This window comes from Neovison vison, unplaced genomic scaffold, assembly GCF_020171115.1.
Source record: "Neovison vison isolate M4711 unplaced genomic scaffold, ASM_NN_V1 Scaffold_047, whole genome shotgun sequence".
NCBI lineage: Eukaryota > Metazoa > Chordata > Mammalia > Carnivora > Mustelidae > Neogale > Neogale vison.
The window spans coordinates 1-19,687 of NW_025334851.1; the positions used below are offsets into that span (position 1 = coordinate 1).

At 46.1% G+C, this 19,687-nt stretch overlaps 1 protein-coding gene across 5 annotated transcripts in view; it reads left to right on the top strand.

Moving 5' to 3' along the window:
* The first annotated feature begins 198 nt into the window (after positions 1-198).
* LOC122897966 (calmodulin-binding transcription activator 1-like) overlaps positions 199-19,687 on the top strand; it is a 40,764-nt gene continuing 21,275 nt past the window's right edge. For all 5 annotated transcript variants that reach the window (XM_044236144.1, XM_044236145.1, XM_044236143.1 and 2 more), the window contains exon 1: positions 199-241. The gene's annotated coding sequence lies outside the window, so the exon portion shown is untranslated. The remainder of the gene's footprint in view (positions 242-19,687) is intronic.

The following is a 19,687-nucleotide window of genomic DNA, read 5'->3' on the forward strand; positions in this document are numbered from 1 at the left end:
GGTGAGCTCACCGCCGCGCCCGGCCATTGGTCCGCGCGTCGCACTCGGGCTGTGGCGGGGAGACAGCGGTACCCGGAGCCCGAGTCGTTCCAGCTGCGGCGTGTGGAGCTGAGCGGGTCGGGGCCGGGCTAGGTTGTCGGGGCCGGGCCGGGCCGGGCGGGGCCGTGCGGGAGAGGAGGAGGAACGCAGAGGCGGCTCGGCGCCAGTCGGACCGAGCGGTGGCCGTGCTCTCCAAGTCCGAGTGAGTGTGCGTGTGGCTGAGGGGAGAGTCGGCCGGGCGCGTGCGGGGCGAGGGCGGCGGCCGGCGGGGGCGCGCGGGGCGGCTGGGGAGCGCGGGGGCGGGGCTGGGGGCGGGCGCGCGCCGCGACCGGGGCGTGGGGGGCGCGCGTGTTCGCGCGAGGGGGCGCGGGGTGTGTTTGAGGAGTGGGCGCGAGGACACGCGCGGCCCTGGAGGGGGAGGGGGCGTGAGGGGCGCGCGTGCTCACGCGAGGGGGGAGTGTTTTGACGCGCGAGTGTGCGTGGGCTCCGGCCTGTGTTTACGGCGCGGGAGTGAGGGACGGGGTGTTCGGCGGAGCGCGAGCGGCGCGTGTTGATGGAGCGGCGGGGAGGGCGTGCGCCTGTGGGAGCGGGCGTGCGAACACGCGTGTTTACAGAGCGAGTGGGGAGGGAGGGAGCGCGCGTGGATGGAGAGCGCGAGGGGAACGAGCGTGTTTTGACGCGTGAGTGTGCGCGGGACCGGCGTGTGCCGATGGAGCGAGCGTGTCTGGGAGGAGGTGTGCTGGGGAGTGGGTGTGAGATCACGCGTGTTCCTGAGGCGAGTGGGGGAGGCCAGGGAACGTGAGGAGCGAGGGCGGGAGCGGGTGTGAGGACACGCGTGTGTGCGCGAAGGAGTGGGAGTGTTTGGGTGAGTGGCGGTCCGGGGGCGCGCGTGCGGGGAGTGGCCGCGGCGGGGCGCGAGCCGAGCGGGCGCCCACGGGGCCGCCGACTGGTTTTTGTCTCCGAGGCGCGCCTCGGCGGCGGGCTTTTCGGATCCAGCGCCCGCTCCCGAAGCGGGCCACGCGGAGGGGGCGGGCGACAGGTGCCCCCTCAGCGCGGAGGGGGATCCAGGTGTCCCCCGGCGGGGCGCGGGGAGAGGGTGGTGGACAGGTGGCCCCCTCATCGGGGCGCGGGGAGAAGGCGGGAGGCAGGTGCCACTCGGTGGGGAGTGGGGCGGGGAAGGGGGCGGGGACAGGAGCCCCCTCGGCGGGACTTGGGGAGAGGGGACAGGACAGGATCCCTTCCTTCTGGGAGAAGGGAGAGGGCCTGCGACGGGTGTCTCCTCCACGGAGAGAGGAGGGAAGATCCAGACAGGCGCCCCTTACGCGGGGAGAGGAGAGAAGGGTCGGGACAGGTGCGCCCTCCGTGGGGTGCTGGGAAAGGGACCGGGACAGCCCCGACCTCGGCCCCAGGCGCCTCTCCGGGCTAGGCGGTTGGAGGCCGCCTTTCCTAGCAGGCCAGTGGTGTGAATGAACGTTTTATTAATGTGTGCGTAGAACCAGGCGGGGAAAGTTGGTTGAGTTCGGAGACTAAGAGGTTTGGAAGAACTTGGTAGTTTGGCTTACCTGCAGACCAGGACACCCACGCTCAGCCGCGCTGGAAGAGAGGCTGCGTGGGGCCTTCTTGCATTTACAGGCTCTCCAGGGATTTGATTTAGGTACTGCACAACTTTAAGAGGTGGTCCTGGTGGTGGTCTGATGTTTGAGACTTTTTCCAATCTCAGTAGGTTTCTATAGGCATCAGAACAGATTTCTGAAAGTCTGATATTATTGCAAAGTGTCTTCATCAGTTTACCAGGGAATGATGCCGATTTCAGTCTATTTTATATTTTGTCCAGTACCGCTCGGTATGATTTCTACTGATTAATCTGAGGTCTGTAATTAGCCAGCCAGATTCAGTAAGCGCGAGAAGTGCTGGCGGACTTACAGAAGGCTTCATGCATGTGGTTGGTTCTGCGCATTCTGTTTCAGTCACCAATGAAGCCAAAACCTGAAATTTTAAAAACGTGCCTCCCCCTCCCCCCGGAATTTTGTCCTTTATGGTAAAATGGCTGGCTGTATGTAAAGAAAACCTTTTCTCTTTCTGTCCAAAGGAATTTTTCAGGGAGTTTTCCTACAGGAACTGTGTCATAGAGAGAAACGGCTGCTGGGAGCCTGGTAAAGAGAAAGACGTTCAGCAGTAGCACCTTTCATGGTGTGTGTTTATATGAAAACCGTATTTTTAAGACCAGAATTAGTAGCAAGTAAGGTTATGTATTTCCTTTTCTTTGTATTAGATTTAGAGAGTCATCATGTTTAATGTTCTAGAAAGTAACATTTATTTACAGGATATGCATTTCCCCCAATAAATTCAGCTTAGTCGTGAAAACAGAAGTGCTGTAAATGTCGGAGAGACCTCCATTTAATCATCCTGGTTAATTATATTCCACAGGATCAAAGTGGAAACACAGTATTTAATGCAGTAGTTAAGAACAACATTGTATTATTTAACGCTTTTAAAAATCAGTCTTTCTGCTTTTGTGATACATGCACATAGACACACCCATTATTAGTTCTGAGGACCCTGCTGGGCCTTTCCATCGAGGACAGCAGCTGTCACAGCTGCAGGCTATTCACGTGGGACTGTTTTAGAGAGCACAGACAACAGGTTGAGCAGAGGGTTTTGTAGTTCATGTGAGAAAGATAGTGAAGTTAAAGAGTTCGTCGCGTCCCTAGCGAAAGCCCGGAGGCCCTTATTGATGGCTCTGCAGGTGCTCTCTCAAATGCCCTCACCTTCTGCCAGTGCAGGAAATGGACATTTTGGGGATCTAGAATTTCCTTTGGGAACCGTCAACCTTTTTTTCATGTTTTCCGATCACTGCTGTTGTGAACGTTTCAAGCTTCAGAACTGTGCTTGTAAGCTGCCTTTTTTAAATGTTTAGGGGAAAATTGGGAATACGTCTATTTAAAACACAACTTTAGGAATCACCCGGAAAGGTCAGTAAAGACCGTTTTGTTAAACTTGACACTGTTCTTTAGCTGGTGCAGTGGTTTCTGGAAGTCATTGGTTCTCAGCGGTGTGCCCCCTCCCACCCCTTTTCCAACTGTTCCTTGTGTGTCTTCTCACATTTAAAGGGTTTTGCTTCCCCTGGCTTAAAGTGGTTTAATATTTGTATTCCATCGATCTTTTCAAAAAGAGACTCTCTTAGTGGTGCCAAGTGTTCATTGTTAAATATCAGCCGTGGCATCCTGTCACAGTATATAAGCTGAATATTTGGGAGCTTATTTCAGTTATATATTCCCTTGCCAAAAACCAGTTGGCATGAACACGTGATGTAGTTTGTATACACTCACTTGTTTTTGTTTTTTTTTTTAATGATTTAAGGGAACCTACAGAGATACAGGCATTACTCATTCTATTGTGCTTCCCTTTAATTGCATTTCACTGATAAGGCATGTTTTACAAATTGGAGGTTGGTGGCAACCCTGCGTGGGAGGGAACAAGTCTGTCAGCACCGTTGTTCCAACAGCATTTGCTCAGTTCATGTTTCTGTCACATTTTGGTAATCCTTGCAATCTTTCGAACTTTTTTTTTATCATTATATTTGTTAGCAGTGATCTGTGATCAGTGATTATGACTTGCGAAAGCTCAGTTGATGGTTTGCATATTTTAGCAGTAGTTTTTAATTAAGGTACATAGTTTTTTTAAAGACAGAGTGCTGTTGCACACGTAATAGACCGCAGCAGAGTATAAAAACTACTTTTATAGACACTGAGAATAAAAAAAAATGTGACTTGCTTTATTGTGATGGCCTAAAACCAAACTCACAGTATCTCTAAGGTGTGGCTGTATATATATCACACGATGAAGCAAGATAAAAATAGGTGAAATAAAGGATAAAGCCAAAGGAAAGTGAGGGCACAGGAAAGGCAAATGGGGGCTCTAATGAAGTTGGTAGCATTCATTCCATAAAATCTTACATACTCTCTGGAGGCAGGTCATAAACTGCATTCTGAGCTTTGTGGCAACAGTAGACTGATGTAGGGTTAATTTTGTCTTCCTTACAGCTGACATGGATTTTCTTACATTCTCGGTAAGGTCTGAGAGCCAGCCAGGACTTTTCAGTGCCGATGGGAGAAGCCCAGATGAGATGCATTGAATGACATTGAAGGCTGCAGGTCACTATTAGTCACATGTAACATGTGGGAAGTGCTGAGGAGCCTGCTGGGTGTGGGGACATGATAGCGTGAGTGTAGGGCCCCTCGTGATCATGGAGACCATCACCTGTCCCCTTCCTGAGTGGATTGCCCTGAAATCAAATGACCGTCTTTCTTTGCTTTTCTCTGACACGTCTAGACAGGGGTTAACTCACACCAGGCAGGCTAGGGGATGCCTTTACCGTCAAGAAATAATTACGATCCGCCCCCTAAGCAGCGCAGCAGCACGGAGGCTTATTACAGTCTCGGCACCGTACTTTGTAAATAGCGTCTCTGCTTTCTGTACTGCCAGGGGTGGCTGCATTGATAATGCCTGTACGACTTTGCTTGTTGCTTTATTTCAGTAAAGTTCTTTTTGTGTAGTAATAAGTTTTAGTTTCAAAAATATCATGGTACCTATAATTTTTTTTAAAGATTTTATTTATTTGACACAGAGAGAGAAATCACAAATAGGCAGAGAGGCAGGCAGAGAGAGAGAGGGAAGGAAGCAGGCTCCCTGCCGAGCAGAGAGCCCGACACGGGGCTTGATCCCAGGACCCTGGGATCATGACCTGAGCCGAAGGCAGAGGCTTTAACCCACTGAGCCACCTGGGCGCCCCCTTATAATTTTTAAATTTTTATCTTGTCTGTTTTTAAGCAAATTTTTAAAGGATGTCTTTATTTGAGACAGATACAGAGCATGAGCAGGGGGAGAGGCAGAAGGAGAGGGAGAAGCCAGCCGAGCCAGGAGATTGATGCGAGATGCGGGGCTTTATTCCAGGACAATGGGATTGTGACCTGAGCCGAAGCAGACGCTTAACCATCCGAGGCACCCAGGCACCCAAATTTTATGTTGTCTTGTAAGCATCTGAGGCACCCAGGCACCCCAAATTTTATGTTGTCTTGTAACATAGAGCATAGCTTTAGACATATGACTTATAGAAAGATCAATCAGTCAACACATTTTTTAAAGTACCTATTATAAATCAATTGTTAAGCAAATTATAATGTTATGACAAATTTGAGAAAGGTACAGTATAGAAGGAATTTAATCAGAGTGAATGTGTATAGGAGTTAAAGTAATAGTGATGCTTAACTTATCTTTGTAATATTGAAAGTAATGGCACATGGCATAAGTTCTCCCAAATACGTTAAATTAACATTCATCAACTACCAAGATTAGTTAGTTTGCATTTTTTTTTCACCTTTCAACTTTCACCGCTCTCAAATCTGATCCCACTCTCTTAGCCAGGCTTCCCCCGTCTCCCAACAACTACTCAATATTCTAAATTCTGTGAGGCTAACTCAAGTCTTATTAATGAAGCCTTTACCCTCATCTGCCAGCGTAGATTAGCAGCTCTCTGCAGGGCATGTTGTCACCTAGGCTGTGCGCCCTCCCCTCCCCGGCTGGCGTAGTGCAGCTTGGGGGCTGGAGTTCCATGACTGCTTTTGACAAACGGATTACATGTATGGTGTTGTTTAGTGCACAGAACGAGAAGGATGTGTTTCTCCAGGCTGATTCTTCTTCGTGCACTCTGTTGAGTCTTGCCTGTTAGTCAGTTAGACACAAACACCGCAGGACCTCCCAGGCAAAGCAGTTCTGGGTCTCTAGGGGATTAGGGTTTTCATTCAAGCGGGCTTGAAGAGTCCTGGCCTGTACCAGCGCTAGGTCTCTAGGTCTGCCACCTGAATCATCGTTCTGGCTTTCTTGGGATTGCCCGGACGCTTGCCATCTAGGAACGTGTATGGGTAGGAGCCCTTTGCTGTGAAATAATGCAGGAGGGTGAGCAGCTGTGTTGTTTTTCAGCTCTGCCTCTGAGCAAATGAGAAGTCTCAGGTAAATCCCCTTATGTCTCTGGATCAGTGCCTTACCTGTGCTCTAAACCTCTTAGGAGTAGTTCAGGAGATGAGCAGTCAGCAGCACTGGTTTCTAAAATCAGCGTGCCCTGCTCACGGTAACTGTGGATTTGGGAAGTTTTTGTTTCAGGGGCGTGTGTATGTACAGGGATCAGTTCCTTCTGTGGGCCACAGTCGAACGCCGTTGAAAACCCCTGGATCAGATAGTTCTCGAGCGCTCTTTAAATCTCAGCGTTCTGCAGTGACTGTCTTCCATGGGATGTGTTTGTTGCAACAGCTGATTTACCTAAAGTCGAAGAGCCGAGATACTTCTGCAGGTGTGGAGTTTGACAGCAGATAGGATTCCAGCTCAGCTGGAACTCCGTATACCTTTTTCTGATTTCTTCAGGTAACCAAAATGTTTCAAATGAGCATGATGACTTATTTCCACCACAGTTTAGCTCATGTTTTATAGGGAGAGTCCAATGATAATTTTGCACAACCGAGGTATATGTAATGAATATTTAATTGAATATTTTTTTATCTGTAAGTGGGAGCAGACTTTCACTATTTCTTTAGAGAAAGGATCCACATTTCAGTTAATAGAGTCACCTTAGACTCCTCTTTTAGCTGCAAGTAACAGAACTCCAACTCAAACTGGCTTATATAAAAAAGGGAATTTATTGACTTCTATGAAGTCCAGTTTTGGAGTTCTCTTCAGGTACGGCTGATTACAGATGCTCAAGTGATAGTGTTAGGAACTTGTCTTTCCCTCTTGACTCTGCTCTTGTCTACGTTGATTTGATTTTGATTTCCACAGTGTTAGCAAGATGGCCCCCTCAAGGCTCCAGGCTTGTATTTTGCCAATTTAGCAAATATCTCCGGGAAGACGGCACATCTTTGCCAGTTGTTCCAGGAAATGTTCTGTTCTTCTTGGCTCAGCTTGACTCATGTGAAGAGGAGGCAGTACCCGCATTATTAGCAAGGCCTTCTTCTCTCTCCCTGGAAACAAGAATGGGGTCAGCACCACCTGAACTACACATAGGGCAGGAGCAGCTCCCAAGGAGCAGCAAGGTGCCGTAGCCCGGGAAGGGGGAAGGGATGCTAGGCAGGCATAGTGTGAGGGAACTGGTACTGTTTGATGGTCAGCTTGATAGTCCTATTCCTAAAGAAAGCACCATTCATTCTGAAACCACAGAAGCCCGTAATAAAGCCAAGTCCTTGATTTTATTCTCATGGTCTCGTTTTAAATGAGAAGACACCAGAACCTTCACCTTTTAATAGGTGCTGACTAATAGTTCCTAGGACCATTTTCAGAAAATATGATTCAAGTCCTTAATATATTATACAGTGTGGTTTGAATAAATCAACAAAGAATTCATTGAAATATCCTTTTGTCTTTTCTAGTGAAAGAAACCATTCATTCTGCTCTAGCCAGATCCATGCCTCTGGCATTTGTGTGCGTGTGTGAAAGATGTTTCATCTAACAGTGTAAAAAATAGGAAGGGCCCAGCCTAAAACTGATGTTGTTCTAAAAATGTATAAGTCAACTGAATGATATTTCTCAGATAAACAGTGCAACAAATGATAGTATGTTCCCAGGCCAGCCTGAGAAGAAAAACCTTTGAACCCATAATAGATACTCAGCATTTGCAGGAGAAAAATATTAAAGTAATATATATACTTATGTATATTACATTATAGGCTGTACAACATTGAACTATATAATCTACATAATATATACTTACATGTTCCCTTGTTTTCCTTACTTACACTTTACTTACATATACTTACATGTTCCCAAACACATGAAATAATGCACTTTCTGTTTTCATATTTAAGTCGTTGCTCAAATAAAAATAAAGGTACATATAAAATAACTTCAGTAAATGGAAACTTTCTGGCAAAGATTCTTGATGCATAGGGTGGAAGCCAAAATAGTTCTCTGAAATGACAAAGTCTAGCTCGTAACTTTTTAGAGGAATAAAATTTAAGTTTCTTGATAACAGAACCCTAACATTATTTTTATACATATTCAATTGTAATTACAATCTTATTTTTATTCTCAAGTGGCACAAAGAAAAGAGAAAGAAAACCTTCTGAGGTATCTTGAAGGTTGGAACAGTGGAAGGGACAGAGAGTGGGTTCAAAGGTGGTTATGTGTGTCAGAGGTTGTCTGCAGTGGGACCGACTAGACCATCAGAGGAAGAGGAGTCTTCTAGAAAGGAAAAAGGAGATGGGAGGAAGGGGCCTCGGGTCAAACAGCTTCCTATCCTAGTCCCTGGGGATGTTCCCCCTTAACCCACATAGCTTTATCAGGGTCTGTGGCCGGCTGGCGGGGCACGTGAGCCTTGCCTGGTGAGTGAAGAAGGAAAACAGGGAGCGTGGACCAGGAGTTTCCTCACCAGACACTGTCTGTATCAAGATATTCTTTAGGACTAGTTTTAGTTCCTAAACTCTTTCTGTGGGAACATTAGTTATAGGATATGCTTATAAGAAGCTCCCCCAACCTCATACAGAAAGGTTCAGATAAGTTTAGGAATCATGCCTACCAGCCCCTCTACCAGCGATTTACAGTGTGTGTTAGCATGGTAAAGTTCAGAGAAGTCCTCCGTCAAAGAAAGGCACATGTATTTCGTTGTGTTTAACCTAGTAATTCAAACACATCTTGACACATTTCGTTTGTACGGTCTGCTACTGTGGCGTGGGAAATCTGCGGCGTGCAGTTTGGGAAATGTTTCAGTTGACCATCCCCGCTACATCGTCCGGAGCCTGGAACTCATGGCCAGCCCCTCCCATGGGTCTGTGAGTCCTGTGATATGGAAGGTACGAGTTTGTACATACGTACTTTTCTAGGAAAGGGTTTGTAGTTTCATCACTAAGAGCCAATACGTGATGAAGGGCAGAAATCACTCGTTATGGGTAACTCTCCTGACAAGGGAAGTCCAGCCTCTCCTGCACATTTTCGGTCTGTGCAGGGACATTACTCAGCAGACGTGGCGTCAGTCAAGGGCGTCAAGCGGTAAACAGGCAGCTGACTAGCCAGTTACTAGGCTTATTGTCACAGAGAGGTAAACACTGGCAGTTACTCCCTTCCCACCAAGAACTGTGGAAAGAAATTGCCTGTGCAGGACACCACCTTTATCATTAAACTCCAGATATATTTATTCCCAAAGAAGAAGACATGTTATTTCGTCGCAGTAAAGAGGTCTGTTTTAAAAGTCGAGAGCCCTTGCCCCGCAGAAGAGAAATCCATTGAGAGCTCCTTGATGACAAACTACAAAAAAACCAATGAAGTTCAGAAAGCTTTTCCATCAGGAAACTGAAAACCATCAACTCGCCTACTTTTAAATTTAAAAATCAGGATCATAAAGTACTGTTCAGGAGAGAGTGCGCAGTAGATAATGGACACGCAAGCAATAGTCAGTCTCCCCTCGACTTACACCAGATCCTCCGAGAGTGCTCAAGTCAGACCACACCCGAGCTTTGTCCACCTGCTTCTGTGGCAGTGTGTGGTGTCTGTTGACCCTAAATGGTGATAAACAAGTCTCCGAAGCCCAGTACTGCCTTTGTTGCAAGGACGTCAAAGCCTGTGACATCACATGCTATCGAAAACAACTGACCGTGAACTTGAAACTGCTTTCCATTTTGCTTCCTTTGCCAAGTTCAGCCAAATTTGGGACTCAAGTTAACCATGTTGGAGGATCTCATGGGTGTCTTCTGTACAGTAGCTTTACATGAGCTTTATTTTACTTTCCATGAATCTCGATCTTACCCGATTATTAATTGTAAGCATTTTTATTAGCCAACCTCAGATAGACATACCTGGATCTGGGGTTGGTGCCAGTTGGGTGAGAGCAGGGAGGGAAATAAACAGGTTGAGGAAGGATGGGACCGGGGCAGCGAAGAGAAATCAGGAAAATGAGGAAGAGAGGAGAAAAAGAGACGCTAGGGATGTTTGGGGGTTTTGAGGGATGTTCCCCAAGGTTAGCATCTGCTGCCCTTGGAACTGGTTATTAACCTTTTGTTCCATTACTTAAATACTCCGTGAACCATTAGACCCACTCTGCTCTGAGTAGAAAAATTAAAGAAGTCTGCTTTGGGGCTTCCTTGAGGATAGCCAGACAAGGCAGCCCCTCAACTCCATGAAATCAAGTTTCATCCCCATGTAGTGGAAAGCATGATATGTTTTTAGCCTTCCCACCTAATCCAAGGGATATTTGAATACAGGCCTCAATAATACATTCATTCAGGCCTCACTTATTTGAAATTTGCAGAAATTTGAAGATTACTCTGGTCCAGGGGTAGAGTACTTATGGGAGATGTAGATCACAAGTGTGGGGGCGAGTGGCACGCAGACCCAGAGGGTAGACGTTGTACGTTACAATGTGGCAGGGAGGGCCGGGAACCACACTGCCTTCCCAGGGATTGTGACACCTCTGGAAAAGAGCTTAATGGTTAAAATTGTTCCAAAACTCTCGTTTTCTCCCTCAGAGAAATATTTTTATTTCTGAAAAAAAGTTTAAAATGGCATAACTTGGATTTTTTTAATGTTTATTTTTCTATTGTCAGAAAGGCCCATGATAAACTGTGAAGTAGTATTCTTTTTTTAATTTATTTTTTATTTATTTTCAGCATAATAGTATTCATTATTTTTTCACCACACCCAGTGCTCCATGCAATCCGTGCCCTCTATAATACCCACCACCTGGTACCCCAACCTCCCACCCACCCCCCGCCACTTCAAACCCCTCAGATTGTTTTTCAGAGTCCATAGTCTCTCATGGTTCACCTCCCCTTCCAATGTCCCCCAACTCCCTTCTCCTCTCTAACTCCCCATGTCCTCCATGCTCTTTCTTATGCTTCACAAATAAGTGAAACCATATGATGAAGTAGTATTCTTAAATCATTTTATCAATCAAGACCTATTTTTTAATACATCCATTATTTTGAAGTAGTATAGTTATTTTCTTTAAAACATATGCATTTCAGTCTATACATTTGGAAAGCACATCCTCATCTGTATTTATTCCAGAGTTTTAAAAAAATTTAACAGCATTATGAAAAAGTATCATTGTAGTTAACAAAATTTCAAGTTCTAGAACTGAAACCTTTCTATGGAGAATCCAGTTTTACCAAAAAATACATATTTTTGGAACACCTTGGACTTTAACTCTCACGAGTAGGCAAGACAGTTGGGAATGTCTATGCAGATGGCATTCCTGCAATTAGTTCTGAGAGCGAAACATTGCCAACAGCAGTCCTCTAAATAATGGAGAATAAGTTGGACACAGAGAAGGACTCTTCCGGCTAGAATCCCGAACGCATGATTTTTTAGATGTTGAAACTCACCAGGAGCCCAGGGCCAATTAACATTTATTATGATTAGTAAAATTAGCTGGAAGCAGCCATTTTTCCCCCCTCTGGGTACCAGGTAGCACATGTGATTAGCAAAGATTTTTTTTTTTTTTAAGATTTTTACTTTTTTTAAAGTAATCTCTACACCCAGAGAAACCTGGAGATCAAGAGTCACGGGCTCTACTGACTGAACCAGCCAGGAGTCCCAGAGTTTTGGTTTTTTTGTTTTGGTTTTCTTATAGAGTTTTCAACCCCTTTCTTATAGAGGTTTCAGTCCCCTCACTGCCACAATATCTCCACCCTGCCCTTGTTTTGGAGCACTACCTCTGAGGTGGAAACTACCAGATGTAAGAGTTCTTGGGTACCAGTCTAATTAGATGTTTTGTTTGTTTGTTTCCAAATGTCTGTTCCCTCATACATTCGATGGGATCAGGTAGAAGGTGGCCCCATGAGAAGGGAAGGGACTGTGTTTAGTAACCTGGCTAGAGAAAAGTATACCACAGAAATGACTAACAGAAACATATTTTGTTCTACATAATATCCTTTGCCTTGTTCTCCTACAAACTCACATTTTATAGTTTTAAAAGATTAAATTAAATCACTTATTCAGTAAATCCGTATTGAGGGCCAACTATGTGCCAGGCATTCCACAAGACCTTGGGACTATCACATGTACAGAGTGATCATATCTTCACAGAGTTCACAGGACTTCTCTTTACCTTTACAGCAGACTGAGGTTCTTGAAATCAAGGCTCCTGTCGTACTGGGTTTTGTATCCCTGGTGGTGACCACGACATCGTGAGCTTTCTTGTTCCCTCTTACATCCCCAGAACCAGTGCTGAGTAGTCGTGCCTTGGGAGTGAGGGTTGGCTAGGCATTTGCAGTATGAACTGTTCTAGCCCGAATTCTGCATAGTTCTTCCCCAGGAATTTCAAGTGTTGAGCATTTTTGTTGTTAAAGCTGAGCACCGCAGATCAACCTCCTGGTGGCTCATTGAAGTCGTCTTGCCTCCTGACACTTCCTGCGCATTTTGTAGTTTTTCTCCACCCTGTCGGGTCTTGAGTGTTAGGATTTTCATCTCCCATTTTCCCACGTGCACTTAAATTTTATCCCACCATCACACCTTCGTGTCCAGGGGAGGGAGACGATTGCTCACTTCTGAGTCTCATCACAGGGCTTTTTCTTTAAAGACCTCATTAGTCTTAGTGGTGACATGTTCCCCTGGCCTTCACTCACTTTGCTGTTACTACTTTACAGTGTCTCCTGTGCTTGTAGTATACCTGATCGTCCCTGGGCACTGAAACTGTTGTGGCAATGTCCTCCAGCTTTGTTTACTTTTGGAAGCTAGCAGACTTAAAATATTCCACTCTTCTGTAGACAGTGAAGGTAGGTAGAGAACCAGCGTCAGCGTTCCTGATTTCCATTGTTCTCACACCAGTTAGCTCTGGTTTCACTGCACTGAACTCCAGTCGGGTCTGCTACAGTATTGCTCGCGCTGTCCGCTCCTGCGTAATTCGGGGTGCTCTCCTGTGCCGCATGCCACGGCAGCACAGCTGAGCTCCTGGGGTGTGCCACTGAGCCTTCGTGTCCTTGGAGAAGAGGTTTGAAATTCTTGCCCTCGTGCACCTCAAGCTCTGGCATGGAAAGAGTTCAAGGGAGAAAGAACTGTACGTTTGATTGGCTCCTCTTGTCACATTTGTTTCCTCCTTGCTGTGAGCTGTTGAGCAAGTCTCCTTGACACGTCCAAGATGCTGCATTCGCGAAGTGTGTGAAATACAGACCAAGGAGAAGAAATATGGATCCAAAGTCACTGCAAGTGAAGGAAGTCTAAGAAGAAGTGCTAATTTCCTTTTGTCTTGGTATACAGAGTTGGAGAGTTTTTAAAAAGTGGAGTATGGCAGTTTTTTTCTGAAGCTAAATTTAGCCGTTGCTTTGGAAAATCAGAGTGGTACAGCTTGTGCCTTATCTCTATCCGGCCCTTACCCTTCCCTCCACACTTGGACATCTTAAATGGCCTGCCGGAGAGGACGGCTTCGTGTGCTCCAGGGGCCCCATTTATTCTGGGCAGGAATTAAGTGACTTCATTTTCCCTGTCTTTCTGAGCTTCCTAAAAAATTCAGGAGGCTTCCTAAGCAGCAATTGCAGTCCCTACAGAAATAGTTCAAGTCATGCCTCCTTTTGCTTCATCAGCTCTTCCTGCCAGTGCGGCCAAGGGCTGCAAATGGAATGAGAGATGGCCTCTCATTCCCAGTCCAAATAGCAACAGGAGGGCACATGTGCACTTGAGCTACAAATAACGCGTTTTAAAATAGCAGGTGGTATTTGATGATTGCTCCTTCATTCATTTACCTGCCAAGGCAAAACTTTTTCTCCTCCTCTGGCAACCAGACTGGAGGTGGCTCCAATCAAGCAATTGTAGCAACAAGTTCTTGTGCTTGCAGATACTCGTTAGCCGGTCTCCAAGCATTCAGACCCACGCATACTTCATGAGGCTGTTCTAAAAAATCTTTAAGACAATGAAAATTTCATGTTTCTGCAACAGCCTACCCACGACGGACCCCCGATGGACTTGGGAAGCACTTTTGTGACTCATCATAGACATTCCTTCCATGAAGGTATGCTGCCAGCCATGTGTGTTCCACAGACCCCATTTTGCCAGGGAAAAGTGGAAATACATAAAATATATCATTCGAAGCTCAGGACTGCTGCAAAATCCCAGTTTGTGTCCCTAAGGAAGTCAGATATTTCTCAGCTCTCTTGCTAGAGTCTCGCACCAACGTGCTGCAGGTACATAATTTCCTTCCCTGAGCCGAAAGGAAGTGGCAGCTGGCTAATTAAACTCCTAGAGCTTTCTCACGTGCTTTCAAGTCAGTTCCATTGGGTTTGGATCATCCCGACCACTCTTGCCACGGGAACAAGTGGTAGGCTGCTGCACACTGGTATGCAGCCCCCTGGAGTCCCCTGTGGCTAGTGGAGGTCACTCAGAGCCCTTGCCCCAGAGTTTGATAACCTCGGCAATAAACTGACCTCCAGAAGAGGTTTAAATTAGAAAATGATGTTCTTTAACTTTGACTGAGCACCCACTCTATATCTGGTCCCGAGTGCGGACAAGCTCCCTGCTTTCAGAAAGCTCCCTCTAGTAGAAAGGACACATGTAGGAGAACAACTCTACATTTCATTGGCTAAGTACTATTAGGACACAGGGCAAGACATGAAGGCTCACTGGTCATAGTGGAAAGAACGTGGATCTGGAGTCCAGCCTGTGTTCAAATCCCTGCCCTTATAATACTTAGAAACAGTATGACCTTGGGCAAGCAACACATTTCTGAGCTTCAACTTCTTCATCTGTCAAAGGAAAAGGAAAAGCTTTCTTTTGATTACTTTGAGGACTAGAAATAATACATGTGGATTAATAATAATAAATAATAATTAATAATTAATAATTAGTATTCAGTAATAATACTGAAGTGATGCATGAGCCATGCTCCGAAGAACACAGACTCACCAGATGGACTCAGGAAGAAGTTAGCATGACCCAAGGGCTAAGGGCATTTGGACCCCCAATAGATTGAAGAACAGTGTGTGATAAGAGAGTCCCTAAAGAGTAGCCTGAGACAGCAGGTCATGAGTGTTCTATGCTATGCCAGACAGCTTCAGTTTTATTTTGTAGGTCGAAGTTGGGGCGGGGAGTGGGTGAACTTAAGTTTTTTAAACTAGATTATCTGAAACAATGTTTGAAACTTCCTCATGTACTGCTCAATATAGCCCTGAAAATTAATAAGTTTCCACAGAGAGGTCATCCAGAGGCAACAGTAGGCACAGCTAAGTGCTGAGAGCCTAGGAAGTCTGGCTAGTAGTTGGTTTCCTGATGGAGACACTTTCTTACATCAGATCCTTAAATACTTGGAATTCTCCACTTTTATAGAAGTAAGCGCCAACCTTTCTAAACTTAGAACATACTGTGGGAAGTCTGACTTCATGAAATTTTCTGCCTCTAAAACTTTGGTATTGTTTAGGAATTTTAAGTTTTTAGGTAAATATTAACTTGGGACATCATAAAATGAGTCCCTTTGAAGGTTGGGAATCCCTATCAGAGATGAAGAGATGGCCCGTTCCTGCTGCTGACCATGTGACACTTGCATAGCAGCCCTTAAGGGGAGACTGGGACATAGTGAATCCAGCAAAAGAAAAGGGGATATGAACCCCCAATGAATCATTCATTGATCCTCAGGCCAGTGATTGGCTGGAAGTGTTTCTTTGACTTCTTCTTGACCTTTGTAATACTCAAAGCTGTTCTGGGATTAGAATATTTTTTTCTGTATGTTTTCTAATATTGTTGTGGGAAACTCTAAGAACTGGATTATATATAGCAAGGTAGTTGGATAAACTACGATGCTATGTTCTATACCTATATTTTTGAGTGACAGAAATTAGACTTACAGATTTCTTTATTGTAGTTCAGTACATCAGTGGGATTTCTTTTCAGCATTTAATATATTGGCTTAGTATAGCCAGGTAGCTCATAGTTACTCCCACCATCATCTTATTGACATCTGAAGTACCCACCAGAAGGCTAGGATGGACACTGCAGTGCTGCATTAGAGGTGTGGAGCTCAGTGTGGACTCAGTTTATTTCCGTGTATTACAGTGAGATACAGAACAAGTACAGATGTGTCTGCATACATGGGTTACACGTCACATGTGTTTCCTCACTCTGTCCCCTGAGAGGGCCAGGAAGCAGTGATGCCCCAGCAGCAATGAGCACACCCACGCCTAGATCTTGGCTTCTAAATGCCATTCACCAATAAAAGGAACCAGAACTCCTTAGAGATACTGCAGACTCTAGGACTGGGGCAGGTCAAATACAAGTTGAATCGGAGCATTTTCTAATGCCAGAAAGTAAGGAAGTGCCTGAAAAAGAAGGGAAGAGGCTGGGGGTATGTCAAATAGACACAGGAGCCAGCATGAAAGAGCTCCCAGGGGCCAAAGCTGGGACAGTTTGAACAAAAAATGAACGTAGTATTGGATTATGGCCAAAGTGTAAAATAAATATACATGAGTTCATATGGATGTAAACAAATGGTTGATGAAATAAATTCAGAAGGACAAATCTCCCTTTTAGGAGAACTCCAAATAACACATGTGGCTACTCCCCCACCCATGAAGTAAAACTTTATTCCCTTTTCCTTGAGTGTGGGCTGGACTTACTGACTTACTTGCAAAGAATAGAGTATGGAAAGAGGAAGATGATATCCTTATCATAGAGCAGTCTCGCAGACAACACCCTACCCAGAAATCAAAGTCCACATCAGCAGGACATCATACACTACCAGTGTCGTGGGATGAGCACAGCCTCCTGCCTCTGTCATGTTCTTCCTGAAAACTCATGACTCCAGTCCAGTCATTAGAAAGCATGAGGCAACTTGAACAGAGGGACATCTACAGAGCATGTGACCAGTGCTCCTCCAAACCGTGACTGTTGTGGAACTAAGAGCTAGAGAGAAGATCATCTCATCCAAGGAGAGAGAGGGTATGCTGTCTGCAGCTGGATGCCCGCCCCGAGAAAGTACCTTACTTCCATCGGCGAGTCTATTTCAAGTCTATGGTTGAATTAGTAGTGACGCTACTGAATGTCTGTGTTTTGAAAGACAAAGGTACCGTGGATGTAAGATGTCACTGTTAGGGCAAAGTAGGCAAAGGTTTCTGGGAGTACCACGATCTTTGCAAGTCATCTGTAAATCTAACATTATTCAAAAAAAATTTAATACATTTTTTAAAGATTTGAGTTATTTGAGAGAGCAAGCAAGCACATGAGTGGGGGTGGGGAGGCGCAGAGGAAGAGAAGCAGACTCCCCATTGAGCATGGAGCCCAACTCGGGGCTCTATGTCAGGCCTCTGAGATCATGACCTGAGCCAAAGTCAGACACTCAACTGACTGAGCCACCCAGGTGCCCCTAAAATGTATTTTTTTTTTCCATAGAGTCCCATCATTTCAAAGAGTCCCATCAATATAACTGGGTCCCAAGAATTGCTCAGAATGAAGAAAGCCTCAACGCTTTAAAAAATTTCGCATAAGTTTATCTCATCCCCACAAAAACAATAGGATAGTGATATCCCCTCTTTACACATGAGAAAATTGAGGCGCAAAGTGGTCATTTTTTTTAAATCATGCAGCAACAGGATTAAATTGAGAGCTGTCTCTACTCCCTTGCTCCTTCCACTCCATCACAGCTGCCCAGTCTAAAAATGCCACTTCTGCTCAAAAGGGGATACAGAACAGGCTCAGGAAGAGGCCGACTGTATTTCTAGCCAGACTGCTGCTGCAGAGCGATCAGGATTATTTACTTTCCATCTGGGGCACAGGCACATGTGTGTGTGTGTGGGTCTTGAATGTCATGGGAAGGAATTGCTGTGCGGTGGTCGAATGCCCTTGTTCCCTGAAACCACGCAGGTGAATAGATCACTGCAGAGACAAGCAAGACACAAAGACAAGACACAAAGCCCCAGCTGGTCAGCTGAGAGAAGTGAGCACTGAGGAGGTAAGATTTGATGGGAGTGATCAAGTAGCGTCTGATTCGTTACAGACAGTGGTGCAGGGGGGCGGATTTTAAATAGTTTTCAAGTTTTGTCTGATCTTAATTGGCTGTGTACATGAGAAGAAAGTATGCAACCTGGTGTTGTTGACAGAGCCAGTGTGGACGGAGCTGGCATGGTTTCCTTGAGGTCGCGTCTCGTGCGTCCACACTGGGCAGCAGCCCGCACATCTGCTCGAGCGGGGAATTCTTGGACCATTCCTTCACGCGCACTCAGGTGGAGAGAGGATTCATTCTGGTGCAGGGAGGTGGGGTCTTACAGCTGTGGCTCCTGAATGTGGCCGCAGACCAGAAGCATCAGCATCGTCTGAGACCTTACTAGAAGTGCAAACCTCTGGGCCTCACCCACACCTCCTAGGGAAAACCAACTTACCCTAGGACTAGGGCCCACCCCATCGGTCTGGTGATTCAGATGCCACCTAGCATGTGAGCCGCCGAGGAGGGGAAGCCTCCTGTGAGGGCAGCCTCCGTCGGCAGCGAGGGACGAGTGCCGTGGCTAGAGCCTGCGGACACTCAGCCATAGGAGAGATGCCCACACACACGCCCGGAGCTTCTGCTCCAGGAGAAGTGGACCAGTGCTTGGCCCTCACCTGGGCCCGGTCCTCAGAGCCAGGAGGGGAAGGGGAAGAGTGGGAGAACACTTCTGTGGAAGCAGCATCTTGTTTGGTGAGACAGAGCCCTAATCCTTCTCGACAGGAATGGAAAGCTGGGGACGGCCAGGTGGGAGCTCGGGCTGGAACAGGTGCCTTCCCTTGCTTGGGCATCAGGAGTGTAAGGTGGCCATCAGGTGGAAGCAGGGCCTCCTGGCACAGTTTGGTGCGGCCCGGTGCCCACGGGGGAGTATTTGGGTTGCTCACTCACACTGTCCTAAGGACACGGGGCTTGGAATCCCTCAAAGCTGAGTCATTGTTGGCTTTGTTTGAAATGTCACAGGTGAGCGCTGAGGCCAAGTTTATCAGCCCCCTAGGTCTACAAATGATTTTTCTCTCTTCTCCCTCCTCCCTCCTACATATTAATTCAAAAATCCAGTTTATTGAGACTGCAGAAATTATTTTTTGGCCAGCTAATGGGGGCAAGGACATCTTCACTAGTGTCCAAGTCATCCCCAGTGCTTGGTACATAGTAGGTGCTTGATAAACATTTGTGCATGATTAAATGAATCTGAAATCTTTTTTACTCTGTGATCAGATTTTTTTTTTTTTTTTTTGCTTCTCAGTAATTATAATCCCTTTATCTCATGGCCATACATAATATACAATGGAGGCTCTGCCTTTGCCAAGTATTTTAAAACATTTTACAGCAGTTTCCACACCATCATCAGACTGTAAAACCAAAACAAGCCTATGGTTGTTGCTTTTGACTGGCTAGGAACAGAGACGTGAAGACCCTCACTTCATCCCTCTGAGTCAGCTCTGTGGACAGAGCAGGGGCCTGGCCGCGCTCAGGGGAGAGGAAGTGGGATCAGAAGGCTCTGGTGATTCTCAGTCAGCATGGTACAGCAGGCCTGCATGCTACCGGATGCCCGCTCGGTCATTCCCATTTGAGGTTGTTTCTTATTTTAATTATCACTACCTTCCCCCTTTGGAGTTGAGAGGCTCAGAGATCCCATTATGCGTGATATACTTTTGTTAAGAGGCAAATAATTGCTTCTGAGTGTCTTCATGAAGTGCTTCTCAGAGCAGCTTAATC